This window comes from Cebus imitator, unplaced genomic scaffold (assembly GCF_001604975.1).
Source record: "Cebus imitator isolate Cc_AM_T3 unplaced genomic scaffold, Cebus_imitator-1.0 Scaffold18, whole genome shotgun sequence".
NCBI classification, from domain to species: Eukaryota; Metazoa; Chordata; class Mammalia; order Primates; family Cebidae; genus Cebus; species Cebus imitator.
The window spans coordinates 12,481,475-12,509,171 of NW_016107333.1; the positions used below are offsets into that span (position 1 = coordinate 12,481,475).

The following is a 27,697-nucleotide window of genomic DNA, read 5'->3' on the forward strand; positions in this document are numbered from 1 at the left end:
AAAAAAAAAAAAAAAAAAAAAGGCATTAAATACAACATCCTTTGCTGCTGTTACAGCAAAACACTCGGCCACTCCTTAATGACAGATGGCCCCATGCATTGACACATGCCTCAAAACAGCCTCTGCAAGCGAGCCAACATCCGAGGAAGGCAGAATAGTGAACATCACAGAAAAGGGGGAGTCTGTGCATGGGTTTGCATCGCCAGAAGTGAGAAGACTTAAGAGATATTTACTGTGGGCTCATCTTCCACCAAACTTTCATTGGTGTGCGAATTTCAAACTTCTTATCATAAAAATTTCAAACATACAAAAGAGAGAATATTAAAATGGATTCCATGTAACCAGAATGCAGCTTCATTAATCATTAACTTAGGGTTACCCCCCAGCCACTGCCTCCCTCCCCATGGGTAATTTTGAAGTCAATCCCAAACATTAAACATTATGCCATTTCATCCATGAGTACTTTAATATGTATCTCTAAAAGACAGGGACCTTTAACATAAATATTCAAATGTCATAATGCCTAAAAAATTGATAATAAATCCCTGATACAGTCAAATAACCCATTTGTGCTCCACTTTTCCTGCTTACCTCACAAAAATGTTTAAGGCTGGTATAATCTGTCGGGCACTGTGTATCATCTCAGTTAATCCTGACAATGACACTATACGGGGGCTGCAGGTAGCCTAGGGGAGCAAGACACATGATCAGGTTAGAGACACAGGCAGGAGCCTCACTCCCTCAGGCTCTAGACACATGGGCTGCTCTTCTTTCTCCTTCAAAACCCAAGATTGTTCCTACTTTAGGGCATTTTCTTCTGTTTTTTTTCTGCCTGGTTTTTCCATGGCTGTGAACTCCTCACAGATCATCCCTGACTGCCCTGCCACTCGCTTTTAAAATACCCTGGCTTATGTTCCTTGTAATATTTGACACTATCTACAATTCTCTTGTTTTCTGCTTATCTTTCTTTCCAACGGAACAGACCCTCCACCAGCCGGGTGCGGTGGTTCACACCTCTAATTCCAGCACTTTGGGAGGCCAAGGTGGGCAGATCACCTGAGGTTGGGAGTTCAAGATCAGTCTGACCAACATGGAGAAAACCCCCATCTCTACTAAAAATACAAAATTAGCCGGGCGTGGTGGTGGTGGGTGCCTGTGGTCCCAGCTACTCAGGAGGCTGAGGCAGGAGAATCGCTTGAACCTGGGAAGTGGAGGTTGCGGTGAGCAGAGATCATGCCATTGCACTCCAGCCTGGGCGCAAGAGTGAAACTTTGTCTCAAAAAAAAAAAAAAAAAAAAAGAATAGACACTCCATGACAATCAGCTCCTTGTCTGTGGAGCTGCGGCTTCTGTACCTACAGCCCTCACACAGATTCTGGCGATGGTAAGTGCTCCATGGTTGTGTGATGCGTGGAGTAACACATGCCTGCAAACACAACAGGTATCTGTTGAATGAAATAATGCACACACACCACCATGAGAGAAAGAACAGCCTAAGTTTCAGCTGAGCTCCACTCTCTGGCTCTCAGGCACTTGGCCAAGGCCTTTAACCAAACTGCACTTTTATGACGTTCTATTGTCAATGGTCTTTTATAACAACAAAGGCAATATGTGTTCACTGTAGAAAATTTGGGAATCCACAACAAACACAAATGTACAGATTCAAATAGCCTAGAAATAGCCACTGTTGACAGTGTGTTTATGCATAAATCATACAAAATTGGAGTCATGCTATTCTTCTTGATTTGTGATCTGCTCTTTTCATCTAACAATGTGGCATTAACATCTCAGAGGTCACTTAACTCTTCTCAAATGTATCGTTTCAAGGCTGCATTGCATTCCACTGCACAACTACACAAGGCTGTCACTAATGCCACATTGTGGGACATGATATTTGTTTCCTTTTCTTCTTGGCTACCATAAAAAATAACAATAAACATCCTTGCATGTTTACATACATTTCCATTATTATTTTCTCCAGACAGATTCCATAAGTGGAATTGCCTGACAAATTGAAATACAAATTAGAGCATTTGTAAGTATTGCTAAACTGCTCTCTAGAACAAGTACATCGATTAATACTCCCGCATCAGTGTTTAAAAATGTCCATCTCCTTTTCTCTTTACCAAATGGATGCTAATATTTTTAAAACATCTATAATACCATGTTGTGACTGTTAATCATCTATCTTTTTAAGTAGATCACAGATTTCTTGCGAGTACTTTCTTTTACTTCTGTAATTACTCCTGATACGTAGCAGGCACTCATATCAGGAGTGGATGGATAGATGAACTGGATGAATTTTGTCAAGGATTACCAGGAAAAACACTGAGCTACATGAACAAGTTGTCATTTTCCTGTTTCAAGAGCTCTCCTGCCCAGTTTACATGTGCACCTGACCACAGTCCTCCCTCCCTGCTAAACCCTGCTGAATATCCGTTTGCCTTTAGTTTGGGAGCATCGGGCGCACATCCCACCAGATCCGGCTCTCCCTCCCATTTAGCTTCAGCAGAAGAGGTAGCAGAATTACTAATTTCAGCTGACATGATGTTTACTGCTGCAAGTATCACTAATTAATGATTTAACCGCAGAATAATAAGTCCTAGATTTCCCTTAGCAAAGCAAAACCAAGAGTAAACCCCACACTGGTCTGCTCCACAGCATCCAAGCCTACTGACTGCAAAGAGACAATCACCAGGGGCTGACTCTGACCCAGAATTTGTGCTAAAAGAAATTTAACCCAATAATGCCATGCTAGAGAGCTTCCTACTACCCACTCACCCCATGTGCAGATCCCAGCTTGCCAAGCCTCAGGGAGCCCCCCGGGAATAGGACCAGGTCTTATTTGTTGGTACAGCCCTGTGCCCAGCACTGCTTGACATATGGTAAATACCTATTAAACATCTGGTGAATACACAGACACCAAAGAGAGGGAATGGAGGATGAAAAGATGCATGGAAGCCTGGGTGGGGAGATAGCAGCGTGAGGAGTATTGTCTGATGTTCTTCATTGTCATCCGCATGGAGTAGAGCAAATGGATACTCAGGGAAGAAACAGCTGGGCCACAGCTGGGCATCTATACAGCTTGTAAATTCTGGGATCTGGATTTGGTCTGAAGTCAGAAACAACTCCGCTCCCTTTGCCTGTTCTATGCTGCCTTCCAACACTAGAGAAAAATGTTTAATACCCTCCATCTGAGCATTTGTATTCAATAAATAATGTTTATTCTAATTTTAAAATTAAAATGCCTTGAACAATCAACTTAGATTCCAGCTATTGTGAAGAGGTTCTGACAGCAATTTCCCCTGAAATAGGCTTTGGACACAAAAGTGGGCCCTATACAGTAAAATATATATATATATGGAAGTGAGAACTATTATCTGCCTATACAAATTGACAGTAAAATCATAGATTTTCTGGGCTGGAAAGACAGAGAACAAAATGAAAAACAGACTCTCCAATGCATTTTTGTTTTTTAATGCATACCTTCTTCGGCTGTAGGTAAGGCAACCACTTTAATGACACTAAATGCCAATAAGAGCTTATGTGCAAATACAGCAGAAGCAGCCATATAATTCATTCATTCATTTACTTGATGTTAGGCACTATGGAAACAAAAACAGTATGTTCCTCCCCAGTCTCATCAAGCTTACTGTTAACTGGAGAGATCCACAAGCACTCTATCGCAACAGCTAAGAGAGGCCTATGCCCGCTGGCTCACGGAAGTTTTTTACCAGCCTTCTCAAGGAAGTGAGAAAAGAAGGAATTCAGAAAAAGTGGGATGCAACAAGAACTATGCTAGTCGAAAATATATTAATAATACGAACAGTTACATTTACTGAGTGCCCTACTATGAACCCAGTACTAATAACAACTCATTGATCACAGCACTTTGGGAGGCCGAGGAAGGCAGATCACCTGAGGTCAGGAGTTTGAGAGCAGCCTGGCCAACATGGTGAAACTCCATCTCTACCAAAAATACAAAAATTAGACAGGCATGGTGGTGCACACCTGTAGTCCCAGCTACTTGGGAGGCTGAGGCGAGAGGATTGCTTGAACCTGGGAGGCAGAGGGTTCAGTGAGCAGAGATTGTGTCACTGCACTCCAGCCTGGGAGACAGGGTGAGATACTGTCTCAAAAACAACAACAAACTAATTGAGGTGGAATCTATTATCTTCATTTTACAGAGGAAGAAACGGAGACTTTGAGAGTTTAGCTTATCCAGCTCATAAGATCCTAAACAAGAGAAGAACATCTGGAGGTAGAGTTGAAAACTAGCATATAACAGTCATTGTCCCAAATGTCACTTGAAAAATAGGTGCACATCTTCCATTAAGTATCTGTTGCTATGCAACAAATTACCTTCAAAAATTAGTGGTCTAAAACAACAAACATCCTTTATCTCAAAGTTTCTGTGGGTCAAGAATTCAGGGACAGTTTAGGTGGGTTGATGTGGCTGAGGATCACTCAGATTTGCAGTTCAGATGCCAACCAGGGCTGTGTTCAACTGAAGGCTTGACTGGGGCTGCACAGTCTACTTCCACGATACCCCACTCACAGAGCTGTTGGCAGAAAGCTTGGTTTCCTTGCCATGTGGGCCTCTCCATAGGGTTGAGTGTGAAGCCATAGAGCAGGTGGCTTCCCCAAGAGCCAGTAATCTAAGAGAGGGCAAAATAGAAGCCACATGCCATTTACAATCTAGTCTCCAAAGTCAAACAATATCACTTCTTTAACTTTCTATTAATTAGAAATGAGTCTTCAAGTACAGCCCATGTCAAGGGGAAAAGAATTAGCCTCCGCCTTTTAAATGGTGGAGAATTTATGGTCACGTGGTAAAACCATCACTATAGCTCAGACAGGAAACTAGAATTGAGTGGGTGGATCCTATCTAAAGAAAAATGTTTGTGTTTCAAAAAGAAGTGGGTAGCAAATAAACTAGCTCTTGAGGGTTGAAAAAATAAGATAGTATCTATAAGCCAAGCAAAGGAGGTTGCTCATCTATCAAGTGCGTAAGTCAACTGTTTTATTTTTAGACAGGGTCTGACTCTATTACCCAGGCTGGAGTGCAGTAGGGCATTCCCAGCTCACTGTGGCTTTGGGCTCCTGAGCTCCAGTGATCTTCCTGCCCCAGCCTTCCAAGTAGCTAGGACTACAGGTATGTGCCACCACACCCAGCTAAGTTGTTGTTGTTTTTAAAGATGAGGTCTCACTATGTTGCCCAGAGTGGTGTCAAACTTCTGGCCTCAAGTGCTCCTCCTGCCTCAGCTTCCCAAGGTTCTGACATCACAGGTGTGAGCCACCACACCCAGCCATGGTGCAATACTTTTAGGAGAAGGGGCTGGTGGCTGAGTAAAATTCATAGTTGTAGGAAAAGAAACATGAAGTTTAAAAATACGTTTTTGGTTATTAATTCTTTTTGTTGCTTTCCCTACCTTTGAGCAAAAGTTCTTTTGAAAATGTCAATTTACTTACTAGATACGCCTTAAGAAAGGGTTTGCGGCTGCAAACGCAGGTGGGAATTAGAATCTCTGGGGGACCAGAGGAGGAGGGTGGTTGCAGGGATCAATGGGAGGGAGCGCAGAGGGGAGAAAAGGAAGAGTACGTCTCCTAGGTAAGCTGCTTCCACCAGAAATTCTCCTTCAGGGCTCTCCTTGGCATGTCCCAGACTTTTGAACATTGTGTGCTCTGCTCAAAAGAGGAAGGCTTTTTCTTTTCAGAGCATAGAGAAACTAGATAAAATGAACTTCCATGCATAGAAAGCTGAATGTCAAAAAAAATCAATTTACATGACCTTACCAATGCAAAATACAAACCATGAAATGGTCTTAACATATTGAAGCCAGCGTTTGCACTATGGAGAAAAAGATGGGCAGCAAAGCCCAGAGCCGGCCCAGCGTCGCCGCTGAGTGGAGAGCGCAGCAGTGGGGCCTGGCTAAGCCCTAGCCCCATCTATAACCACCTGCGCCACCTTGGGAAAACCCACCTTTCTCAGGTATGGGTTCCTTTTGGTAAACATAGGGGTACTAGTACTTTCTTACAGGGCTGTGAAAGTTTAATGGCAACATAGAGCTCAATGAATATCAACTATCATTAATGCATGACAGGGACTGAGACATGAAGTTAGACTCCATTAGGAGTAAAATTAGAGAACATATGTTCATTTTCTGCATCTCAGTGTATGGTTTTAACTTGAACACTGTGCAGAAAGCAAATGGTAAATCACTGCGCCTCCTCTCCCTCCCTCAACTTCCCTAACTTCCCATCCCTTCACTCTCCGGGGAAAGGGGAGGGCCCCCATCACTCAGATCAGGCATGAAGAAGCACAGAGAGCTGCTGTTTCCCCGAATACCACATGTGTGTGAGAGGCTTTAATCTGGGGAAGGAGCCATGGCAGCGGCTTCCCATGGCTCCTTAATTCCATCTTTCTGAACCGTGTTTTTTGTGCACAGCAGTTTTACCCTATTCAGCAGCAGCTTTTCCCAATCCCAGCAATTAGGTACAGGGGTGCCACTGGGAGACTCCTAGGAATTCTAGGGAAAGGGACCCCAGGAGAGGTGTAAAGGTTGGTAAGGACCCTCTCTGGAGCAAAGGGTGGGAAAATCATCCCCACATAGCTTTTATCTCCTAATGAAGCCTCACGTCTCAAACCACAGAGCAATGTAAGCTCATCACCCGCAAGGCTGTGGTTGTCTCCAGAAGTACAGTTCTCTGGCCTTTAAAAAGAGGAAGCCCAATGTGCTTTAGAAGGTACATAAGAAGGTACCTGAAACACTCTGCTGAAAGAATAATCGTCAATTCCCATATTACATGGCCAAATGTCAGTAGGCTAGATGACCACTGTGGTCCGTCATACCCATTTTCCAGCACAGGGATACTGCCCAAGCTAGGTCAGAATCCTGCAGTGAGAAATAGGCTAAAATCCCCTTTCCAGATCTAGTCCTATAGCATTCCATCAGGGAAATACTCTTTGATGCTCCTGAATACCTTGCCAGCCCACACAACCTTACCCATTTAATAACTGAAGCACTTTTCTAAAAGTTGCCAAGCCCAGTTTTATTACGGGTCCAAATATAAAACCTTCATCAACTATTCATGCCTCTCAGGGGCTTAACTGAGACCTTTCAGAGAACAGTGTGAGAGACTTAGTACGTAGTCACAAACCCTGCCTAGGAAATCAATTTATTCTGGATTCTTGGAGGAAGAATAGAGCGTGTGCTATTTACTTTTAATAACAAAACCCCTTGGCATCTTAAGCTCATCTCTTAGTCAAGGAGAATTGCTATTCATCATTACAGAGTAAGGTCTGGCCTTAAGCCCGCCTCCACTGGCCGCGTTCTTAGACACATACCTGTGGGGGAACTGCAGATGGACCCTCTGTGGAGTCAGGAGAGACACCATCACACACCCATCAGGCTTCTGTGACTGATTCAAGGCCATCAGCTCCTGGCCCTTGCCAAGCAGCTGGATGTTTTCCCCCCCGAGATGGAGTTTTGCTCTTTTGCCCAGGCTGGAGTGCAGTGGCACAATCTTGGCTGAGAGCAAACTCTGCCTTCTGGTTTCAAGTGATTCTCCTGCCTCAGCCTCCCGAGTACCAGGATTACAGGGCGCTGCCACCACGCCTGGCTAATTTTTGTATTTTTATTATAGATGGGGTTTCACCACGTTAGCCAGGCTAGTCTCAAACTCCTGACCTCATGATCCGCCCACCTTGGCCTCCCAAAGTGCTGGGATTACAGGCATGAGCCACTGCAACCGGCCCAGTTGGAATTTTTAAAAAGTTCTCACTGTGGAATACTTTCCTCTGCCTCAATAACCAATGTCCTCACCACCACTCAGTGAGTCTTACGATGTGCCAGGCACTACCCTAAGTCTTTACGGGTATCATCTCTTGTTTTTCGCCACTGCCTGAGGGGCCGGTTCTTTTATCACCCCCATGTCTTACAAATGCAGAAACTGAGACACAAGGGGATGGGTAAGGGAGCTGCCCGAGGTCCCACACCTAAAAAAGTAGGAGAGCTGGGATCCACACCCACAGTCTGGCCCCAGAGGCTATACACTTGCTGCTGCGATACTCAAACCTGCCTGCTGTACGGGCTTCAGGGTTTCTTCATGCCATTTAAGGATGAAGCCCCCTCTCTCCTTTGGCATCTTAGCAAGACACTAGTTGGGCATTATATGGTAGCCATCTGATACTTGCTCAGTGGCCATACCTTACCTGATTCTACACTGGAAATCAATTTATTCTGGATTCTTGGAGGAAGAATAAAGTATGTTGCTATTTACTTTTAATAACAAAACCCCTTGGTGTTTTGTTTTGTTTTGTTTTACTTCTTGTTGACTCTTTCAGCTTTCTTACCCCAAATGGCATTCTAGTGATGATCAAAGCTCCATTTCCCTTAAGAAGCAAAATAAAAACAGTAGAACATGGATTTTGAAGCAAAGAGAAGCCCTCTACTACTTTATGAGTGACCTTGGGCGAGAGAGTTAACATCTCTGACTCTTAGCCTCCTTGCTCATGTGTAGGTAGCCATATTTACCTTTTAATATTATTATGAGAAAGAAAAGACACAAAGTATGTAAACTACCTGTTATATGCAATAAAGAGTTCCCTGAGGTCCTTTCCTGTTCTAAAAGTCTGTAACTAGCTTTGCTGCTTGGGTGATTACATATCCTCAAGGAAGGAAAGGTTCGGGTTTACTGGCTTGTTTCCATTCTAAAGCATGTCTCTGGGGTGTAGAAAATCAAGTTCTTGATATCTACCAGCTCTTTAGTCTCAGGCTAAATCTAAGGGACTTACATTCCAGGGAGCAATAAAATGCATGTGCAGGGGAAGATAACAAACTATTCCACAAGCAAATGATGGAGCAGGAAACCAGCACTGAGCAGGAAACTAGCAGAAGAAGATCCTTCCCCCTGGGTCCTGTGTGAGGTTAGATAAGAGAAATGTTCAGGAAAGAGCAGATTGGGGCAGACAGAGAAGATGAGGGGGGAAAAAATCCAGGAAGGGAAGAGTAGAAAGGAGGGAAGAAGGCAGAGAGAGAGGGGATAGAAAGGAAGAGAGAAAAAAAAAGAGAGGGAGCAGCACCCGCATACATGCAGGCACTAAGGTCTGGAATGTAAAGACAGAAGATCACAAGATGTATTCAGTCAACAGGAAGACAGCTGACTGGGCAGGGAGTCAGGATTACATCATCAATTGATGGTGGACACATTGTTGTATTTTGCTTTACCACTTACCAAGTGCTTTACATGTGTAATCCTGCTTAATCCTCATAAAAGCCATGCTAAGCCTATATACTATCCCCATTTTTCAGTTGAGGAAACAGAGAGATTCAGATTCACATTATTTCCGCAACTGATTCTCAAAATAACTCTGAGAGATGAGTAGGGGAAGTATTATTTCCATTACAAAGAAAAAAAAAGGTCAGTTAAGGCTCAGAGAATCCAATGATCCATCTGAGTGCTTCTCCATGCTAAAGATCCAGTGCCCTTTTTTTTTTTCTTTTTTTTGAGACACTATCTTGCTCTGTTGGCCAGGCTGGACTACAGGGGCACGATCTCAGCTCACTGCAACCTGCACCTCCTGGGTTCAAGCAATTCTCCTGTCTCAGCCTCTTAAGTAGCTGAGATTACAGGTACCTGCCGCCACATCCAGCTATTTTTTGTATTTTTAGTAGAGACAGGGTTTTACCATGTTGGCCAGGCTGGTCTCAAACTCCTGACCTCAAGTGATCCACCCGCCTCAGCCTCCCAAAGTGCTGGTACACCCAGCCAACACCCTCTTTTATGATTAATATTTATAATGATATCATTTATAAATAAAACTCAAAAATCATAACCACAACTCTGACAACCAAAACTGCCCCCCCACAAATATCCAGGCACCCCCTAGGGGATAGGATGCTTCAGGCTAAAAGCTATTCGAGGTCAAAGGTAGGACCAGTCCTCAACCTTGGGTCTCCTGACTTTCAAAGAAGGGCTATTTCTCCTTGAAAAGGCGGGATGTGGCCAGAAAGTAGGGGACATAGACCAGCAGAGCCATGATAGAGAAGCCAGTGAGGTCAGGCCTCCAGCCTCTTTCCCTCTGACGCTGGCCACCAGTATTGAGAAAATGATGACATTTATGTCACAACCTCTCACACCCTCAGCTCTGTAATCTCTGAAACTCATCTTCCCGAAATGGAAATTAAGCACTGTCTTCTACCCTGTCACGGTATGAATTCCATATGCCAGTTCTCATGATAAAAAAACAACACACAGAGACTTGAGAAGAATCACTTACGCTCTTCACAGCCAACTCAAATTAACTCATAGTACAAAACAAAACATCAGGAAACAAGACGTTTGTTTTAAAAGTCTGTGCAAGGAGCTGGATTCGATTTATTTTCCTCTTGGTCTAACCACTTGACAGGACTGATGGCTTTGATCAACCTGCCAACAAAAACCAAAAAGGCATCTCAGAGCCCACATTCCAGGGGCGCCTTTGGGAGATTCGGGGCTGACAAACTGTATGTGCAGATTCTCAGGAAGAAAAGCCAAATATCATTTTCATTCTTGAGGTTTAATTTATGTGATTTAACGCCATGTTAACATGCTTGTAAACCTATGTCATGATCAGTCAAGCAGGAGGCAGGATGCACGTCTCAGTCGGTTGTGCCACATTCTTTTAGCAGACATTAGAAAGTAAGACAAAGCTACCATGAAGAACCTGCTGGCTCACATCCTAAAGTTCCACCTCAGTGGAATTATGTATTCAAAGAATGACTGCCAAGCACCTACATAGTGCCAGGCACTAGTTTAACGATGTCCCTGGTCCTCCCTCCCAGGACTCTACAACCTGGTGAAGAAAATGTGCCAGGTACACAGGCACAAGGCCCTGGAGTGAGCAGTGCAAAAGGCAGTGAGAGCCAAAGTCAAAAATAAATTCAATCAGGCCAGATGTGGTGGCTCACGCCTGTAATTCCAGCACTTAGGGAAGCCAAGGCAATCAGAGTGGTCAGGAGTTCGAGACCAGCCTGGCCAACATGGTGAAACCCTATCTCACTAAAAATAAATAAATAAATAAAAATACAAAAATTAGCTGGGCACAGTGGTGGGTGCCTGTAATCCCAGCTACTCAGGAGGCTGAGGCAGGAGAACCTCTTAAACCTGAGAGGCAGAGGCTGCAGTGAGCCAGGATCGCACTACTGTATTTCAGCCTGGCTGACGGCCTCTTTTTGTAATTAATATTTATAATGCCGCCACTATTACCTTGAAATGGCCAGACTCCATCTCAAAGAAAAAAAAATTTTTTAAATCCAATCAGTGTTTGGCTGTGTGGTAACCAAAGCCAGGAATAGTGGGCATACATAAAATCCACAGAAATAACAGATTTAAATTAATATAAGGCAACCCCTTTTCAGAATATTAACAGGTACATCTCTCTTGATTACCCTTTAACCGCACCTTCCAACAAGCCTAAGACTGACTTACGAGGCAGAAGGAAGAGGGACTATTGGTTTATCCAAGGTCAGCTGAGCAGCAGAAACCAAACACCAACTGGGAAAAAAGAGCCATGTACAAAAAGGAGATGACTTGAGGTGGAAATTCTAGACATACAGTGACATGGATGCATATTGCCTTGTCTACAGAGTAAAGGAGAGAAAGATTCCTATGCCAAGGGAAAGACAGACCCAAAATAGCTTTAAGGTTTGTTAAAGTCCTCTGATACAGAGTTTAATTGCATTAATTCTGTCCTCATTTTTGAAAGAAGGCATGCCACATTTTTAGGAAATAAATAAATATTGGCAAAATTTGTTTAATTTCTTATAAAGTTGGGAAACTTTTTTCCCCAAGTTTTTCCCCTGTATTTTCAATGACAAATTCCCTAATTTCTTCTCCAAAAAAACTATGATGTCCTATTTCACGGAGGGTAAAAACGACATCCACAAGGTGAGTTGCAGAATGTGCAATAATGCTACTAAAGGTTTTCCTTTTTAAACAGATTTATTAAGATGTAATTTATATACCATCAAGTGCAACCATTTAAGTATACAATTCAGTGGTTTATATACATTTAGTATATTGCAACCATTACTGTAATTTAATTTTGAAACAGTTTCATCGTCCTTTAACAAAACTTTACAGTTATTAGCAGTCACTCCCATTTTCCCTTACCACTGGTCCCCTTCTTTTACCCTAGGGAAATACTAATCTACTTTCTGTCTCTATAGATCTGCCTCTGCTGAACATTTTATATAAACAGAACCGTAGAAGATCTGGTCCTTTGTGACTGGCTTCTTCCGCTTTGCATGTTTTTGAGGGTCATCTCTGTGATAGAATGTATCGGTACTTCATTCTATTTGTTGCTGAATAATATTCCATTATAGGGATATACCATATTCTGTTTATCCATTTATCAGTTGAAAAAAATTGGGGTTGTTTCCACTTTTTTTGCTAACAGTGTTGCTATAAACATTTGTATGCAAGTTTTCGTGTGGATATATGTTTTCATTTCTTTTGGGTATAATATACCCAGGAGTGGAACTGCTGAGTTATATATTACCTTTATGTTTAGCTGATTTTTTTTTTAGAGACGGGGACTTGCTATGTTGCCCAGGCTGGCCTTGAACTCCTAGGGTCAAGAGTTCCTCCTGTCTCAGCCTCCCAAGTAGCTGGGATGAGAGGTACATACCACAGTGTCCAGCTATGTCTAGCATTTTGAGGAAGTGCTAAATTGTTTTCCAAAGAGGCTGAACCATTTTACCTGCCCACAAACAGTGTATTCAGTGTCTCCACATCCTCACCAACACTTGTTATTTTCCATTTTTTTTATTACAGCCATCCTAGTGGGTATCAAGTGTATCTCACTGTGGTTTTGATTTGAATGTCCACAGGACTAGTGATGTTGAGCATCTTCTCATGAGCTTACCAGCCTTTGTGTATCTTCTTTGGAGAAATGTCTACTCAGATCCTTTGCCCATTTTTTAATTGAGCCATCTTTATTGTTGAGTCATAAGAGCTCTTTATATATTCTAGATACAAGTCACTTATCAGATAGTTGATTTGCAAATATTTCCTCCCAATGTATGGGTTGTCTTTTCACTTTCTTGATGATGTCTTTTGAGGCACACATTTTTTATTTGATAATGTGAAAGGTTTTGAAAGTACTTTTTAGTACATATCTTACAGGGGAGGTGAAATTAAGATAGGGGCGTATTTGTACGCCCATGTTCATAGCAGCATTATTCACAATTGCCAAAAGAGAAAGCAACCCGTGTTCATCAACAGATGAATGGATGAACAAATGTGGTATGTAGATATTATTCGGCCTTAAAAAGGAAGGAGATTCTGATACACTCTACACTGTGGATGAACCTTGAGGACATTACGCTAAGTGAAATAAGCCCATCACAAAAAGACATATATCATACAATTCCACTTACATGAGATCCCTAGAGCAGTCAAAGTCATACAGACAGAAAGTAGAATGGTGGTTTCGAGGAAATTAGAAGGGGTAAATGGCAAGTTATTGTTTAATGGGTACACAGTTTCTGTTTGGGAAGAAAAAAAGAGATGAAAAGATGAAAGGAGATTGACAGTAGTGATGGTTGCACAACAATGTGATTGTAATAAATGCCACTGAACTGTACACTGAAAACTGTTAAAATAATTAATAAGTAATAAACAGATGAGGGGCCGGGCATGGTGGCTGATGCCTATAATCCCAGCACTTTGAGAGGCTGAGGCAGGTGGATTGCCTGAGGTCAGGAGTTCAAGAGCAGCCTGACCAACATGGTGAAACCCCGTCTCTACTAAAAATACAAAAAAATTAGCCAGGCGTGGTGGCTGGCACCTATAATCCCAATTACTCAGGAGGCTGAGACAGGAGAATTATTTGAACCCAAGAGGTGGAGGTTGCAGTGAGCCAAGACCACACTACTGCACTCCAGCCTGGGTGACACAGTAAGACTCCATCTCAAAAAAAAAAAAAAAAAAAGTAAATAAATAACAATAAACAGATGAGGGCAGCAGCTAGTTCCCAGTCCTTGGGTTTTAGCTTATCATTTTGCTCTTCCCTGCTAACTTCTATGCCAATAAGTAAAATAAGCCAAAAGCACAAAAAATAAAAGGTTCAAGTAATCCAAAAACAAGCAGCATACAGAGCTCAGTGAAACAGCAAAATGTGAAAATAAATTACTTCTGTTGACTCCCATATTTGTAGAAGGTCTATACTATGTGAAGAACAATGCTGAGCACTGGGGACTCAGAAATGCCTAAGATAAGGACCCTGTGCCCTAAAGGAATTTTCAGACCAGGAATATATTTTCAATTCTATGAATGGCACTCAACCTAATTCAACTTTCATGCTTTTTGAATGGGAATCTTGTAACGACTGGATTGAACAACACCACAATCAGAGTTTGACTACATTTAGGGAAGCTCTCATTTCTTCTTCCCTCCTCTGACAAAGCAGCATATCTTTCAACTCTAGGAAAATTTAAAGCTCTTACTCATCTGTTAAATATAAAAGGAGGATGATTATGCAATTTGGGATCCAGATAGTCATTTTTCTGAATGAGTTCATGCATATGCTTATTTACAACTATTTCATTTTTTCCTGAATGCATGTAAAAGATCACTGCAGCTTAACAGTATGCAAATCTATTCATACTGTGAAATCATAACAGCAGCACCAGCCTGCTGAGAACTAAGAGGAAATGCCACATATGACCAAAGACTAAATTACCTACCAAATCAAGCCTTTGAAAAGCACAGACACATTTACTATGGCACAAGAATATACAGAATAGGAAAAAGAATAGGAAAAAGTTCTAGCAGAGAGATTAGTTAGAATAATCCATGCCAAAAAGTGCTTTAAAAAGCAGAAACATCTTTTGGACAAACAGGAGTTTGTTCAATAACTCAAAAAATATTTATTAAACACCTATTATATCCCAGGTGCCCTGCTAAGATCTAGGGGAAAAAATAAAGAATAAGATTTAGTCTTCCCAACCTTCCCCAGAACCTCAGTGTGTACCATGGGGGGCAAATAAGCAAAAAATTCTATAAGATGTGATAGACAATGTACAAGATGCTATGAAGGCAATAGCATTATGGGATAGCATGGAGGGATCAAGGAAAGTTTGCTGAAGGAGAGGAGACTTAGGGTGTGTAGAAGTAGTGGGATAGGCTGGGCACAGTGACTCACACCTATAATCACAGCATTTTGAGAGGCCGAGATGAGAGGAGCACGTGAGGCCAGGAGTTCAAGACCAGCCTGAGCAACATAGTGGGAGCTCATCTCTACCAAAAAATAATAAAATCAGTCAGGTGTGCTGGCACTCGTCTGTACTCCTAGCTACTTGGGAGGTGAGGCAGGGGAATTGCTTGTGCCCAGGAGTTCAAGATTACAATGAGCTATGATTGCACCACTGCACTCCAACTTGGGCAACAGGGCAAGGCCTTATCTCTAAGAAAGTGAAATGAAATAAAAAATAAAGTAGCTGGGCACAACAGGCAGAGAGGGTCAGTGTTCTACAGAGAAATAATAGTATATGCAAGAAGATGGTTCCCCTACAAAAGTAAGACATTGGGTTCTGAAGTTGGGAAGATCCAGGATAGAGTCCCACTCCACCATGTGTTAAATAAATAATCCTCACAGGTTAATTTTTTTCCGGCCTCAATTTTCTAATCCATAAAATGGAGACAGCAATTTTACCTCCTCATCATGGATTAAATGAACTAAGCACATAAGTAGAGTTCCATAAACACAGCAATTATCATGACGATAATATTTTTAAATAGGGGGAGTATAGCAAGAAAATAATTGAGAGAGTTACAAAAAGAAATGCATTTAATCCTTGTATTTTCCTTTGACTTTGGTCTCAAGTTTCAGCCTAACCATGACTTTGGTCTCAAGTTTCAGTCCAATATTCATGTCCAATAAATGACCATATCTTAACCGCTTCAACCATTGCTATAGTCTCTTTTATATGGGCACATCTATATCAGTTAGGATAAGATTCAGTTGTGAGTAACAGAGACCCAACGTAATGATTTAAACAAAATAAAAATGCATTTTTCTCGTATGTGAAAGTCCAGAGGTAGGCAGCACAGTGACAAGTATGTAAGCTCTGGTCCCTGAAGTCTTCACAGAACTAAAAGCCTTCCAGCTCACCATTCCAACATCTTTAGAGTTTGGCCCTTGTTGTCATGATCCAATATGGTGGCTACAGCTCTCGTCATCACAGCCATGCTCCAGGCAACAGGGTGGAAGATGGTGTAAACAAGAGAGGGCAAAAGGCACACACCACTTTTTAAAAAAAGGATTCCAAAAGCTACCAAACAATTCTCCTTTAAGTAGGAGAATGTATTCTATTGGCTAGAACTAGTCACCTGGCCTCCTCTGGTTGCAAGGGAAGCTGGGAAATATAGCATTTTTTTTTTCAAAGTGTACCATTTTCTAAGCACACATGGAACCATCACATAACTAAAATAATGAACATATCCATCACCTCCAAAAGAGGAAATATAATCTTTATTCTGAATGGCCATGTGCCCAAATAAAACTTGAGTTTGAATAAAAAAGAGAACAGATGTTAAGATAATGGTCACTGCCACAACAATTGATGTGCTAGAAACTCAAAGTACACTAAGTAGGTATTTTAAAGGAAGGCATTTCTAAGTGCTCATTATGAGAACTCTAAAGACATCTAGATACGAAGACTGACACAAATATCAGGAAACCTGGTACATAGAGGTAAGCCACAAGGAAGTAAAAAGATCTGTTGATAAAATGCATGAAGATAACCAAGAAGGGGATATAGGAAGAGGATGTGAAAGAAAATTAATTCCTGCTTTTAGAAAGTAATACAATGACCAAGTAGGCATATTCTTTGATTCCACAAACCCATTTCTTGCATTTTCTTCAACAGGAAAACAACTTATGCACAAATATGTTTGCTGATGAACATTTAATGAGAAGAGAAAGTAAATATTTAACTGGACAACAGGATAGAATTACTATACAAAACACTGTAGTATATTATACAGCCATTAAAAATGAAAACCATATGCAAGCAAAAACTTTTCCCTATGGAATGAAAGTTCTTACTGATTATTATTAGATATACATTACATGTATACAAACAAGGACATGAAGGTAAGTCATATACACTCATCAGACCTCAATGCACACATCACTTTCTCAGAGCTACCTTCTCAGGCCTTGGAACAGCTCAGGTGTTGTAAGTGCTGATAGCACTGTTACCTTCCTTGGGGCCACACAAGACCATCTGTAACTGCAGTTTTTATCTAAACATCTCCCTTTGGACTTTAAGCTCCTTGAGGGCAGGAACCTGCAATGGGCACCTGTATTTTTTCCCTGACCAGCATCCTCCTTCTTCAATAACAGAACCTTGATACTTTGGCTCCAGTGATGGACCACATCCCAAGCCTGACCAATCAGCCCATTCCATGCTCTGATTGCTCCATGCCACAAGCCTCTTGAGTGCAGGGTCCTTGTTTGTCTTTGTCTTTCCAGGGCCTAGCACAGAACAAGCTTTACATGAATGTCTGATGTCCATGAATAGATGAATAGATGGATGCCCTTCTTTCAACCCAGGTACAGAGCAGAATTGGATCAAACAGATGTGTGGGTTGATGCTTTAAAGGAAAAATGTAGTAGTTAATGGAAAAATGTATTCAAAAGCAAAAATTTATTTTTCTCAAGGGTTATTAGACCTGGGCCTCAGACCTAGCCCTCTTTGCTAGACTGTGTCTCTGTGTAAGTCACAGTTCTCCAGGCCTGTTAATTCGTTGGCAATGAAAATTACAATATCTACTTTACATGATTGTGTGTAGGTTACCTACACACGGAAACAAATGTGGGTATGTACATACAATGGAAGGGTTTAGCATAGAACCTAATACATGACACCTTCTCAATATCAGTGGTGCTGTTATTATTATACCTGGGAATAGCTAGAGGCAAATATATAGAGAGAGAGTGGGCGGGGATCTTCTCTTTGAGGTTTGTGTGTTTAGTATTTCCCGTGACCAAATGAGGTTATATTTAACTTCTCCTTTCTCATTTTCCTTGAATATTTCACTGGGCTGTTGCTGTCTGTTTCTTGGAGGACAGTTATTTATCTTCCAAAGTGACACCTGGCTTATTTTGTTTACCTGTTGTAGACTGGACAACGTAGAATCCATCTGGTGACCCTCCACCTCCCCCGCCCTCAACCACCCATCCCAGTCACTACTCAGGAAGCTTCTCTCTGGCAGAGTGGTGACACCAGGGCAGCTGACAGTGCTAGGACAGTGCAGAGGAGGGACTTATTTTTTCCCTTTGCAGATAGATGGATAGTAATTCCAAAGCCAGGCTGATGATCAGAAAAACCAAGGGAACTTAATGCCAAAACAATAAATAAAAACCATATCCCAGGGCCTCACCACCTGAGAATCTAATCTAGTCAGTGTAGGATGGGGCCTGGTGGTCTGTATTTTTAAAAAGCTTCCTGGGTGATTCTAAAGCTCCTCCAGGCTTGGAAACTAGAGAAATAAAAGACGCTCAGCCTTTGTCCAATGTATGGGTTAATATATGCTCACTCCCAGACCAAGCATAGAACTTTCACTTTTTAACACTGACCTGCTACATAGGGGCTCCAATCCCCAGCCCAGTGCAAAGCTAGATGAGCTTTATATGAAGTCACAAGGATTTTTTTTAATATAAATAATTCTCTCTCCTGTTTTCTTGGAAAATATTTATTCAGTCAATAGATAGCACGAAGTTAGTTAAAATGACATATCATGTATGACCTTAACCAGACCTGTAATTGGCTACAAAACACACTTTTGCATTTACCTGCTTTCCCTTCTCTGTATCACCTGATGCACTAGTAATCAGTGCAGAGACTATGAAGCAAAAAAGTAGTTTTAACAGGTAAAGAAACAACAAGGAAAAGAAGTACGCAAACTGAATGATCAAAATTGAGTCACCAGCTCCAGAACAACAAAGAACTAAAACTGCAATCTTTCAGAAAAGCTTTGCCTCCTTTGAGAAACTGGCATGCTCTCTCTTTTCCAAAGAGAGATGTACCTTATCATGTATGAGTTATGTACCTTATCATGTATGAGTTATGTACCTTACCATGTATGAGCTATGTACCTTACCATGTATGAGCTATGTACCTTACCATGTATGAGTTATGTGCCTTACCATGTTTTCCTTTTTGATACAGCTACCAGGAAGTTCCATGTAAAATCAGTCAAAAGATCTAATTTAACACTTATTGTTAGTAGTTTGGCATTCTCTTCTTTTCCATGGTCCTAATTTTTTTTTCTTTTTCTTTTTCTTTTTTTTTTTTGAGACAAAGTCTCACTCTATTGCCCAGGCTGGAGTGCAGTAGCACAATCTTAGCTCCCTGCAACCTTCATCTCCCAGGTTCAAACGATTCTCCTGCCTCAACCTGCTGAGTAACTGGGGTTACAGGCATGCACCACCATGCCCAGCTAAATTTTGTATTTTCAGTAGAGACGGGGTTTCACCATGTTGGCCAGGTTGGTCTAGAACTCCTGACTTCAAGTGATTCGCCCACCTCAGCCTTCCAAAGTTCTGAGATTACAGGTATGAGCTACCATGCCCAGCCCTGATTTTCAATTTCTAGGTCCACTTTACTAATATTATTATTCATTGGTTCAGAAGTCACTCTGAATTTGTTTTAGGAAGGAGCAAGGTAAGCCAAATAAACAAACTCCCTGGAAACTTGTTTATATTCCATCAACATAGCTCACTGTCTAGCTCTTCCTAAGCAAGCTCATCAGAACTATCCACTGCTGAAAGCTCTTAGGATATGTACTTTTTTCCTAGGTTTTATTTGGTATTCAAAGGCCACAGGAAAATTATATCCATTACAGAACAGACACTGCTTGGTGGCCATGCCAGCTGACACATCACCACCATCTCCTCTGGGAGATGTTTTACCTTAAAGCACAAACACTATGTTTCATCCTGATATAGGGCCTGTGGTCAGAAAGTGATTGTTATCATTTTCTATTCATGTGTTCTCATCAGAAAAAAAAAGTACATTCCCTTATAATTCTCTATCACAGACAACTTCAAATCACCTAATGTATGTCCCTTTAAATCACTGAACCAGCGGCTTTTGTAAAGACTATTGATTTTTATCCTGCATAAATTATTTTATAAGACAGATGACAAAAGGAGAAGAATGAGGAGATTCAACAATTCCCTCTGGTTTTATTTAAAGGAAGAAATATTCTCTTCCCTCTAATAAGAACACATCACTTTTCCATTCCTGCCCCTGCCTTTCATGTTGTGAAAATCAGATAAGATACAAACAATCCCAAACCCTGAAAAACACTAGAAGGTTCTCAAGAAAATCAATTATTATTTTAGTATATAGGAAGGCTTTCTGACACATGGTTTGGTGACACATTCATTTATTAATTTCTTTCAGTAAATATTTATCAAGCATCTACTATGTGGCAGGAACTAGACAAGGCATAGACCCTGCCTGCCCCTTTCCTATACAATGTCATTTTGGGGAGCACAAAGGGTTTTGTTCAGAGCTGCTTTCCAGCTAGCATGCCGCAGTATGGCTGCGCTAGTTCTTCAAATGGTAAAAATTCTTGTACCTCAAGTCCCCTCCGCGTCCCCCTGCTGACTGATCTCTTCTCCAGCACCCTAGACCGTCTGCATGGATTTATCTCTGACCCAGCTGGGACCCCAGGGCATGGCCCAGCACTGTGGCCCTCAGCCCTTCCACAGGCTAGTGCTGCTGGGTACCAGTTGATAGGCATTTTTAACAGATCCTCCTCATTTCAGGACTGGCCTACAGACCTAATAGTGGACTCGCATTCACCACCTCACCCATTTCTTCCCATGTTCTCATACCAACTCCTCCCCTGGCGGAGACACAACAAGCCCTGCAGGAGAAAGGAGAACTCTCCCTTTACCTCTCAAGGGGGTCAGGGTCTCAGTGTCTCCATTTTACTATCACCGATCAAGACCAGTTGGAGGTTCTGCCTTCCTCCCACCCAAGGTGATGTTCACAGTGTCCACTTTGTCAGCAGTATCAAGCAAGTGAAGAGTGTCCTTCCTCTTATTACTGTGGCAAATGTAGAATCATCATAGGGAATCTGTTTAAAACAAAAATGTGCAATGAAGAAAGAGCAACTGTGGGTGACTAGGCAATCCACACCAGCATTTGAAAATGATTAAAACCAGTCACTAGAATGCTGCCTGGGCAGAATTCCAAACAGGGGAACTGCAGGGTGAGAGTGACAGATGCCAAATCCGAGCCTAGTTTCTGCAATGATTATGCAAAGCACTGGCCTTTCATGCTTTGCTGGTAATGCACTCATTTCTCCAACTTCCAGCACACTAAATGCAAGTGTGGCTTAATGATGGCAACTGGATTGAAAGGTAATTGGGAGCTGAAAATAAAGACTTTGCCTCATTATCATAATTCTCTACCAGAAATGTTTGTTATGTCAAAAAGCACTTTTCCCTGGGCACCAGTTTAAAGGAACAGCCATTAAGATTTTAAGGGTGTAAGCATTAACAGTGTTTTTAAGTCATGAATGCTAGGCTTATAAAAAATAGATATGAGGGACCTTGGATAACTGAACATACTTCAGGCAAATAAGATGTGAGAGCAGTAAGCTCAAGCCATGAGTCTATTCTGCTCACCTGATTCCCCTCCGATACTATTTTTTCTACTCCTCCCATTTCCTTTCCATCTCCAATGCCCCTTCCCCTACCTCAGGTACCCCCACCATACCTTGCATAATCTCTTATAAGAGGCAAGGTGTGTTGAAGAAAGAAACAAAAGCCTTCAACATTTCTTCTCTTCTGCCAGTTTCACACGTCTGACCAGCCCATGGTGATACCTTGGGGATGATGGTGATGATGGTGGTAACCATGACAGCAACTACTATTATGAATCTACTTTGTTCCAAACATGTTAAGAATATATTCTCCCTGTTGAACAATGAGAACACATGGACACAGGGAAGGAAACATCACACACTAGGGCCTGTCGAGGGGTGGGGGGTAAGGGGAGGGAGAACATTAGGACAAATACCTAATATATGCAGGATGTAAAACCTAGATAACAGGTTGATGGGTGCAGCAAACCAGCATGGCATGTGTATACCTAGGTAACAAACCTGCACATTCTGCACGTATATCCTAGAACTTAAAATAAGATTTAAAAAATAAAATTATATATATAATGTACATTATATATATAATTTATATCATTTTATTTTATATATTTTAATGTATATAATTTATGTATAAATATATTTATATGTTTTATATATAATACATATGAAATATATAAAATATATAAAAACATAAAATAATATTTTATATATTTAATGTCATATATAATATACACATTTTATATAATTCTCCCTTATTTTCACAAGAAGTCAATAAGGGATAAATACTTTTAAAACCATTTTTGTTGTTGTAAATAACATAAAATATGGCTAACAGCAGCTTCCATGAATAGGGGTCCATTTTCTCACATAACAAGGAATATGAATGAAGTCAGTTCCAGGGAAGCTTTGGGGGGACTCGATGATGGCGGCACACAGGGTTGGCATCTCTGTGACTCTCTTGGTCTTCCTCATAGTCATGAAATGGCTGCAGCAGTACCAAGCATCACATCTTAGCACAGCTGCATTCAAAGCAGAGCGCAGGAAGCAGCACAGGCAGAGGTTCTCCGCCTCTACTGCCCTCTTATGTAGGAAAAAAATTTTCTCCCAGAAGCCCCCCTACCGCCACCAACTTCCCCTTACATCTCATGAACCAGAAGACACTCATCTGTCTGCCCTTAGACCCAGGAGCAAGGCCCACCTTTCCTGAGTTTAAGTGACCTCTGCCTGGTTTTGCTAACAAAGAAAGAAAGAGTAGTGGCTTTGTGGCAAATGACAGCTGCCACAGTAGTGTCCTCTGCAATCTACAGTGAGGTGAGGCAACAGGCCAATGCTTTATTCCACTGAGGGGCCCCCTGCCTGCCTGCCTGCCGCCGCCCTCAGCTGAAATTCAGTTCCCTCCATCTACAAGGCTTCCTTCTTTTTTCTTTTGTTAACGCATATTTTTTCTTAAGCTAACCATACTAAGTCTGTCGACTGAACTGAAGAAGTACTCAAACTTCACCCAGGACTGTTCAGGTCTGCCCCCTCCCACTCATGTATAAAAACTAAGTCCATGGGGAGAAATGCCAGATATAGGTGAAGGGGAGGAAGGCAGCAAATCACACTGCCATGTGTGTACCTATGCAACGATCTTGCATGTTATTCACATGTACTCCAAAACCTAAAATGCAATTAAAAAAAAAAAAAAAAAAAACTAAGTCCAAATAGAGCACGCGGAGGTGCAGACAGAAACGTGCTGTGCAGAAAACTGCCATTTCCGCACCGGCCTGTACCAGGGCTGGAAACTGCTCTCACCAGGGTCACCAGGGGAGCCATCCTGTTAACGGAGCTCCAGGAACTCACTGGCAACTGAGACAAGGGGCAGGTGGAGCCTGACAGAAATGCCCTCCTCAAAAACAGGAAGGTGCGAAACCCATTTGCAGAACTCTGAAAATGTCACGTGTCTGCTTGCACCTCGGTCAGGGTTAGATTGGATTTCACATTTCACTGCAGTCGGCCCCTGGAGGCACCGCGGCGGCGGGAGCAGGCGGCGAAGGCTGCAATCCCAAGGCAGACCCTGCCAGTCTCGATTTCCTAATCCCTCTGTGCTTCATCATCCTTAACTGTAAAATGGATGTAACAGTGGAATTTAGCTCACAGCATATTTTTTGAGAATTAAAAGACATAATACATGTTAAGGGAGCAGAAAAAATCTTTGCTCAATGAACATCAATGCGTTAGCAATACTGGTAGCAATGATACCAGCAGTAGAAACAAAACCAGATGTTCTCCCTGTAACGGCCAGGATTGATTTAACGACTTAAAGGTACTAGCAAATCAGTCTCCTTGTCGCCTCAGTCCAGAGCTTGAAAGTCTAGTTACCTTCTCCCTAAACTGACTCAGCAATGAACAATCACCCCAAACAATGAACATGCATAAAAAGTAGAACATCTGATACCATCCAATATCTTGTTTTAGTTCCATTTTATTCTGGGCACATTTTTTGTGAAATATTCCAAGAAATCAAGAGAATGTAAATACCATGTATCCACATTTTAAATAAAAGAATAACAAAATACCTACGTACCCATCCCACAGTTTAAGAAATAGAATAAACCTAGTCTTTGAAGCTGTGCATCCTTCTATGATTCCAGGCGTCCAACCTTAATACTCAGGTATCCAGCAATCTGAATCTTAGCACCCCAAACTTAATACACAGGTAACCAGCAATCTGAATCTTGAATTAATCCTTCCTTTTCTTCTTTATTTTTTTTTTAATTTTTTTATTTTTGAAACAGGGTCTGGCTCTATTGCACAGGCTGGAATGCAGTGGCACAATCTTGGCTTGGCTCCTGGGTTCAAGCAATTCTCCTGCCTCAGCCCACCAAGTAGCTGGGACTACAGGCATGCGCCACCACACCTGGCTAATTTTTGTATTTTTTTTATAGAGAAAGGGTTTTGCCACGTTGTCTAGGCTGGTCTCAAACTCCTGACCTCAAGTGATCTGCTCACCTCGGCATCTCAAAGTGCTAGGATTACAGGCATGAGCCACTGTGCCCGGACTCCTTTGTTTTTCTTTATACTCACATACATATGCATATCTAAGCAATAAATCATCTAATTTCCCTTTACTAAATTTTATGTCAATGAAAATATAGAACAGGTATTCTTCCGTAACTTGCTTTTTCATTAAGCATTTGTTTAGTTTTATCCATGTTTACCCCCGTAATTATACTTCAATCATTTTCATTATTATGTAATAGTATTCTAGTTTAGGAATATACCACTATTTATTTACCCATTCCCCTGTTAACGGATATTTGCCTTGTTTCTAGTCTAAGACATCTCACCTGAGGATGGGCTTCCACAGATCCTATTTAGGGTAACCATATAACTTACTGTCCTAACTGAGACACTCATGAGAAGGAAAAAGAATGCTATTAATAATTACAAGAGGACAACAGACATAAACAAGTAGACTGTATGGTCACCTTATACACACTTAATATGTCTCAGGATTTCTTAATGACACCCCTAAAGAGCGGACTGGGACACTGAAGCCCAACTCTCCTTAACTGATGGTGACTTCACATCTCAAATTGCTGTTTGTTAGCTTCTGCGTTCACAGTAGAACCCTTAAGGAAAGCCCAAACAATTAATTACTCTTTCTACACCAGGAAGAAGTAAAACAAATTCTTAAAGAGATAAGACAGAAAAATGCACAACTTCCCAGATTCTGCTGTCTCTGACTTTCACAGTTTATCATCCCTGTCTGAAGAAAATTCTATCTCCAATGATAACGTAGCAAAGAGAAAGTGTAAAAGGCCTTACAACCTGAGTCCTCCTGAGTCAAGACGGGGCTCAGGGCCCTGCACCCACTGCCTCCTTTCATCTTTGCCACAGCCCTGTGCGGCAGGTGTGGGAAATGAAGCTCAGAGCTGCAGCGACGTGTCCCAGGTCACAGTGCACGTAAGTGACAGAGCCTCAGTCACTGTGTCTAAGTACGTGGTCGTATGTGATACAAAGGAGGACATTTCTGGGAATAAAAGGGGGTGCTTTAACAAGTGCCAGGAAAACAGGTGTAATTTGCCCCAGGAACACCAGGACGTGGGATACCCTAGTTCTGTCTAACTTCACCATAAGCACTTATTTTCCAAGTGCAGATATCAATGATTTGCGGGACTGATGAGACATGTAACCCAAATCTCTAGTGTTGACACCGTGTTGTATGGTGACACGCAGCCCTCGCAGAGGTCACAGGGTGTGCGCAGTCCCCCACCCCTTCCCCTCAGCGTACTTCCCATGCCCGGCGGCTTCCCAGTGGCATCCTTCCATCCAGCACAGCAGCCTGGAAAGGATCATGACTCGCTTCCCTGAAATTCATAATTAAACTGGAGAAGCACTCTTCCTCCCAAAGCAGCTCCTGCTGGTGGCTGCCAGCAGCAGTGTTCTGTCGCACTGGCTGGAGCAGTCCTCTTCCACGAGGCTGCGCCCACATTTTCTGACATGGGGGATCTGTAACACTGTCCTTCGGCAGGGCCCCTGACACCCCCAGCTTCGCTCCTTTCTGCATATGCATGTGGTCTCCGTCTCACACACACAAACACACGCGATAGTTTTTTTAAAAGAAATATTTCAGCCAGCCACTGTGGCTCACATTTGTAATCCCAGCCCTTTAGGAGGCCAAGGCAGGAGGACTGCTTGAGCCCAAGAGTTTGAGACCAGCCTGGTCAACACAGTGTCTCTACAAAAAAAAAATTTTTTTTAATTAGCCAGGGACGGTGGCATGCACCTGTAATCCCAGCTACTTGGGGGCCTGAGGTGGAGAGAAGAAATATTTCAGATATGGAAAAATAGAGAATTATATAACAGCATCCTCTGGGCCTGAGCAAAAATGTTCCAGCCAGGTGTGGTAGCTTGCACCTATAATCCCAGCACTTTGGGAGGCTGAGGCTGGAGTATAACTGGAGCCCAGGAGGTTGAGACCGCAGTGAGCTACGATTGTGCACCACTCCAACCTGGGTGAGAGAGGAAGGAAAGAAGGGAAGGAGGGAGGGAGGGATGGAGGATGGAAGGAAGCACAGAAGGAAGGACAGAAGGACGGACGGAAGGAAGGAAGATAAAAAGTTCTGTTCCCAACCACAGCATTTACAGTGGCCCCAAAGGAGAAATAAATGTCCATCAATAAACAGCAAAATGATAAATTGTGATACAATCACACACATAAAATATCATGCAAAAGGAATGCTGTCCAGTAAGCAAAATGCAGAAATTGCTGCTACACACAATAAGGTAATCTCATGATCAATATATTAAAGGCAAAAACCAAAAACAATAAAGAATATGTACACTATGATTTCATATATATAAGTTTCAAAAATAGACAAAAATGACCAATAATGTTAGAAATGAGGACTGTTCCCTTTGTTGATGAGGTAAAGGATATTGATTAGGAAAAGCCCAGAGAGATTTGCTTCTAGGATGTTGATAATATTCCATTTTTTGATCTGGATGGTAGGTACAGAGGTGACAACTGTGTTAATTCATAAAGAAATATGCTTAAAGATGTGCACACTTTTCTGTATGTATGTTACACTTAAAAAAGTTTACCTTAAAATAAATCCAGAATGAAAGCCTCTTTTAGTCAATATTATGTTGTTTATACCCAAAAAATTATCTTTACTGTCAAACTATCTGTGTGACCTTTGACAAATCACTCAATGATGTGTCTTTTTTTTTTTTTTTTTTTTTTATTGAGGTGAATTCTCCCTCTGTCACCCAGACTGGAGTGCAGAGGCACAATCTTGGCTCATGGCAACTTCTGCCTCCTGGGTTCAAGCAATTCTCATGCCTCAGCCTCCCAAGTAGCTGGTATTACAGGTGTGCACCACCACGCCCGGCTAATTTTTGTAGTTTTAGTAGAGACAGGGTTTCGCCATGTTGGCCTCAGGCTGGTCTCGAACTCTTGAGGTTAGGCAATCCACCTGCCTCAGCCTCTCAAAGTGCTGGGATTTCAGGTGTGAGCCCCAGTGCCCAGCCTTTTA

At 41.9% G+C, this 27,697-nt stretch overlaps 1 protein-coding gene and 1 long non-coding RNA gene across 3 annotated transcripts in view; both read right to left on the minus strand.

Annotated features, from left to right (window-relative positions):
• The window catches only part of TMCC3 (transmembrane and coiled-coil domain family 3), a 311,857-nt gene that overhangs the window by 210,404 nt on the left and 73,756 nt on the right, over window positions 1-27,697 (minus strand). The window lies entirely within an intron of this gene.
• On the minus strand, window positions 20,932-22,215 carry LOC119469013. Its single transcript, XR_005197835.1, has 2 exons — window positions 21,788-22,215; window positions 20,932-21,143 (listed from the first exon to the last, which is right to left on the minus strand). It is a non-coding gene; the product is annotated as an uncharacterized LOC119469013 (long non-coding RNA).